Source organism: Cryptomeria japonica, chromosome 4 (assembly GCF_030272615.1).
Source record: "Cryptomeria japonica chromosome 4, Sugi_1.0, whole genome shotgun sequence".
NCBI classification, from domain to species: Eukaryota; Viridiplantae; Streptophyta; class Pinopsida; order Cupressales; family Cupressaceae; genus Cryptomeria; species Cryptomeria japonica.
Genome location: NC_081408.1, coordinates 756,927,854 through 756,933,719, shown reverse-complemented (window position 1 = coordinate 756,933,719; position 5,866 = coordinate 756,927,854).

Genomic DNA, 5,866 nt, shown 5'->3' with positions numbered 1-5,866 from the left:
ATCTTGAAAATGAGATGTATGATAATAATATGATGTGAGATGTATTTTGAAAATGAGATGTATGATAATGATATGCTATGAGATGTATTTTGAAAATGAGATGTATGATATGGATATGTTGTGAGATGTATTTTGAAAATGATATGTATGATATGGATATGTTGTGAGATGTATGATGTGCAACTAATTGTAAAATGATATGCAACTAATTGAGCATCCTCATTCTTCCGTTTGTCATTCCTGTATAGTCACATGTTTTTGCTTTCTTTGTAGTTATCATCATTGAGCATTGATTTGGGATATGTTGAAAATTTATGCAAGCATAATGGTATAATTAAACTATAATGACCTACGAAAAATTAACATGATTTTTGATTTTGCAAGATAGAACAAGCGTCAAGGTATAATTGAATGAGGATGACCTGAGTGCAGCTTGCGTATAAACAGACAAGATTAAACCATTTGTATGCGCAAATTGGAATCATGTCTTCAGTGATATGCTTTGAATCACGTCTCGAGACAAGTATTTGCACAGTACAAGTGATCACCTCACAGATGGAAAACTAAAAAGATATTGGAGTCCCCATGACTTTCTCTAGCTTGATACAGTGTTGAGAAAATGTAGAGGATCCAATAGTTCAAAAAAAGTTCAAGGGAAAAAATAGTCAAAACTTCATGCAAGATGCCAACATTTGATACTTCAGAAAATCATCCATCATGTGTTGTGAATCATTTTAAGTGATCAATGTTTGTTCCCGTGATTTGTTGATTTGTTTGCTGGATAGGATGTTCTGAGTTTGCTGCGAGTTTGGATTTAGGATGGAGTTTTGATCAATGTTGCCCCTAGCAGAGTTTTCCTCTTAATGCAAATATGTACAGTGATTACCAAGCCATGGTAGAGGATGAAATGGTATTTGGATTTAACAAGGACAGTGACTATGCAAAGTATGTCCTGGATAACACTATAAAATATCGGGTGATGGCAGATAGTGCTTGAGTGTGGATATAAAGGCTTGTGAATAAAGATAGATAGAGGAGTTTTCCTCTCACAATAGCGCCTGTTGCTAGGTTTTCACCAGTTGCTTTTATTGTGCCTTTTTATTTGCTTTTTCTTGATTTTTGATATTTTTTGATATTTTTGATTTTTTTGATTTGTCTGTGCATTAGACTGCTCAAGTGTAGTATTTCTTCAAATGGATGTTGTTAGTTGGTTTGTTTTGATTAAGTAAAAATAGGTATTTGAAAGGTACCTGAACCTTTTACAAGCCAGGAGAACAAAAAAGCATAAAAAAGTGCCTGATCACTTCAAAAAGTCAAAATGAACCCACCGGATGGGCACAGCTTAAAACATCATTACATAATTACATAAAATTGAGAACAAACAGCAACAGGAAAGCAAAAGACAGCAAAGAGACAGAACCAAGTACAGCAACTGGAACTAAATACTATTCAGGATCTCCTCGGCGTGAACAACCATTTGTTTAATGTTGTTTGCTGAGGTCTTCATATCCTCCAGCTCATGACCTTTGATGTCGACCTTATTCTTTGTGTTGGCTCTGGTCCTCCTTTCATGACCCTTCTTGTTCACCTTCTCTTTATCACCTTCCTTCTCTGCATTGTTCTCATACCTGTTGATAAAGATGTTCATGTTGTCCACCGAAGATTTAAGAATTTGGAAATTTTGATCAGCAAGCTACTTGACATTGTGCTCCAGCTTGTCAACTCTCCTGCCAAAATCTTTCAGTTTGTCATCCATTTCCTTTCTATCTCCCATCTCATTGACCTTTTTCTCCGTGGCTAATATTTTTCCAACCATACATTCAATAGCTTGGGCATTATGCAGAACGGCCACTAACTCTTTAACATGCTCCGCCAAGGGCTTGTCACCAACTATAATTCTTGCCAAGGCCTGTGTATCTATTTTCAAACTATTAATATCCTTCACCAGAGTAGCAATGGTCTCACAGAAAGCCTTAATGGTATCTTTGTCACCACTATCACTTTGACCCCCTTTTTCCTCGTTATGCAGTCTAGTGGTTTTCACGGTCTCCATAGTTTCCAGATCATCCTTAACTGGGTTACCCTCCCCTTCTTTGTCCTGACTATCAATCCTCTTATTATCATCATCCTCCTCCTAAGACTCAACCAGAACATAATTGAGATTAGAATTGCTACCCTTTTTAGTGTTCTTTTTCTGAGCCTTCTTTCCAGAGGGTTTCCCTTTCCTCTTTTTAACAGGTTTTTCCTCAAGGGAATCAGTTTCAGAGTCTGACATTTCAGATTCCACAATAATCCTCCTCTTCTTAGCCCTAATCCTCCCTTTTTTGCTAGTTTCTTCTGACTCTCCCTCGGTCTCAGAATCAAAGTTGAAACCACTATCCTTACTTTTCGTAGTCTCATCTCTGGCATTTTTGCCTTTAATAGGATTTTCAATGCACTTCCCCTTTAGCATTTTGTAAACCAGGGCCATGAGCCCCTAGTGGAGGGCATGATCGTCTTTAGGGTCCTTCTAGATCTCCTTTATACTATGATCCATTGAACAGGCTAGGTAATAGGGAAGGCTAACCCTTTCACCATGACGGAAATGGTTAAGAAGGACGAAGTGATTCCCATAAGCCCTGGTAAACCTACCATCTAAGGTAATATATTCAATAGAAGCAAATAAGACAAACCTCCATGGCCTACAAATTCTCTTCAAGGAGTGGTAGGAGTTGTCAATTTTGATCATCTTTCTTCTCTCACCATCCGTAACAGGAAACTTGTCTACAGCCTTATCTGATATCCCTCTATCCCTGTAAAATTTCATACCCTCGATAGTCATCCCTGTGGCCTCAGCAATAACCTCTTCATCTACATTCATCATATGTGATCCAATCAGAACTTTTCCATTTTTCCAGTTCTTTATGAAGTAGCTGGTAATTATGGGGTCCTTCCCATTTAGTCATTCCATGAAAACATTGAGCCCCCCCTGTTGAAGGATACTCCAGACTTCTTCATTCTTTCTCCATTCAAAGCAGGAAGCAGGTTCAAATCTCTTCTTGTTTCCTCCCATTTTTCCAACACCTTCCTTGCAATGCCTTCTCTCATTTTGATAACTTTTCCTCTGGTTTCTATGGTTATTCTATAAGAGCGCCCATAATCCATGCCAAATAATGATGATATGACACCTATTTAATAGCTCATTATCTTCAAGCAAGCCCTGCATCAAAAAAGACGGAAAGGTCATTAGAAATAATGATTAAAAGTACCACGTTGCCTTCTATAGCTTCGATCCTGATTGAGCAAGGATTTCATTTCACTTGCAATCTACTTTTCACCATAACTAGTGATGATGTTTTCTGATTGGCAAGCTAGGTTGGCTGCCCAATTAGCACAAGAGTTGGCCTCCCTATAAACATGTGTAAAAACACACATTTCAAACTCTTCGCTGATTTTCCTTGTTGCTTTAATAGCATTACTAATCAACCATGATGGTGGGAATTTCATATTTAAACAATTGATAATGTTTAAGGAGTCTCCTTCACACCAAACTTTAGTGCATTTGGCTTCTTTGGCAAGGATAATCCCATGATAAGCCACCATGGCTTTGGCAACATGGTTGGTCTGTTTTCCTATAGGAATACATTTTATGATTTTACATATTCCCCATTCATCCCTTAGCACCACTCCACATCCTGCAACCCTCGGGATTCCCTTAGAGGCCCCATCAAAATTGATTTTCATCCATCCCCTAGGTGGGCTGGTCCATATCACTCCCTCTCTAGGGTTACTCTGGATACTCTCTTGAGCTTTTAATCTCCATTTTTTATAGACAAATTGATCCTCCTTAGTGTTAGGATTATCAATACCACCTATAATATTCATATTTTCCACTATGCTTCTTATTTTTTCAAACACAATGTTAGCCTTAGTATACTTTTCTCTGAAAATCCTATCATTTCTCTCTTTCCATATACCCCAACACATGTGTGGTAAAGAAATTCTCCATAGCAAGGTAGTAGTTCTATTTTTTGAAGGATGATGCCATGACTTGAAAATCTCCTAAATCAAGTTGGGGAAGCTCCAACTGATATTGAATTGATCCAGACAACTTCCCCAAACATTAGCTGAGAAGGGGCAATGAAAGAGCATATGATTTATTGTCTCCTCATTCTGCTTACAGAGTGTATAGAAACTTGGTATGTTGATACCTTTTTTTCTTATATTCTTTGTTTTTAGAATTTTGTCTTGGATGGCTATCCAAAAGAAAATGTTGATCTTGGGGGTAAGGCCTTCACCCATGCTTTAGCCCAGCAAGGACTTTCCATGTTATTGTATTGTTGATGATAAAGAGATGCAACAATAAAAGTACCACTAGTAGTGAGTTTCCAAATTAACTGGTCTCTTCTTCAATCCTCACCATTGAGTTCATGACTTTGTTCAAACTACCCAAAGACTGATCCACTTGAGATAAGTCTTTCCACTGTCCATCTTTCCAATATTCCTCCACCTTGGTTCCAAATCTTTCCTTGCATTGGTTCTGATATCTATTCCACTCAAGGTTTTCATTTAAAGGGGTCTCCATAAGCCAAGGATCCTCCCAGAACTGAATAAGATTCCCTTTCCCCAACTTCCATTTTGTACCTTTGATAATTAAGTCTCTAGTCCTAGAGATATTTTTCCAAATATTGGATCCAATTGGGATAATCTCTGCTTTGAGGAAACTTTGAAGATTTGGACATTGGCTTTTATATTTGTTGTCCCATATTTTTTTCCACTCTCCTTGATTTCTATATCCTCTCCAAATCTGCTTAGCCATAAGGTATTCATTTATGTCTCTTATTCTTCTAGGGCCCAAACCGCCTTTATTCATAGGCTTACAGACCTTCTCCCAAGCAATTAAGTTCATTCTCTTCTTCTCCTCAGCCCCTGTCCATAAAAAAGATCTCTGTATTTTTTCAATGGCCTCAACATACTTAGTAGGAATCCTAAACAAACTGATGGCATAGAGAGGGATACTTTGAAGAGTGGTTTTTAGCATTTGAACCTTACCTGCTTGACTAAGTAGAGCTCCCTTCCATCCAGACAGCTTTTTATGGAATTTATCCACCAAGGCTCCCCAAAAGGTATCCGGAGGATCTTGAACTAAAGGGAGTCCCAAATAGGAGGCGAGCAAGCTACCAATTTGGCCACCCAGAATGTTACTAATTTTAATCCTCCTTCTCTGTGGGGTATTGATAAAATAAACAAAGCTTTTAGACTAGTTTATAAGCTGACCAGTAGCCTCTCCATAGATATCCAAAGCTTTTTTTAGTCTTCTAGTGTCCTTCACAGTGGCTTTTCCCATTATTATAGAATCATCAACAAACTGCTGATGAGAGCATATTTGATCTGTCGAAGAAGGTTTCAAACCACAAAACTCTCTTTTCTCCACCAGTTTTCCAATACATCTCCCCAAACATTCCGCCATGATGATAAAGATCACTGGAGATAGGGGGTCCCCTTGCCTGCGACCTCTTGAGGCTTTAAAGAAAGGAGAGGGGGAGCCATTCATTAGCACAGAGAAAGTGGCCGAAGAAAGAAGTTGCCTGATAAGTCCAACACTCCTAGGATTAAAACCAAAAGCTGAAAGAACATCCATCATAAAATCCCAATCCACTCTATCATAGGCTTTAGAAAGGTCAAGCTTCAGAAAAAAAACCTTCATTTTAAGAAAAGGCCAGAGAATGGATATTTTCATGAACAGAGATACGAAGCACATCTTCATCTGAAGTTGTTAGCTCACCTGATCCATAGACTGATATGATGACATGGTGACCTAACTAATTAGGTTCAAATTTCCCTTTCTTTTCCCGATCCTGTTGATTTCTAGGATTTTCCTTGAGTA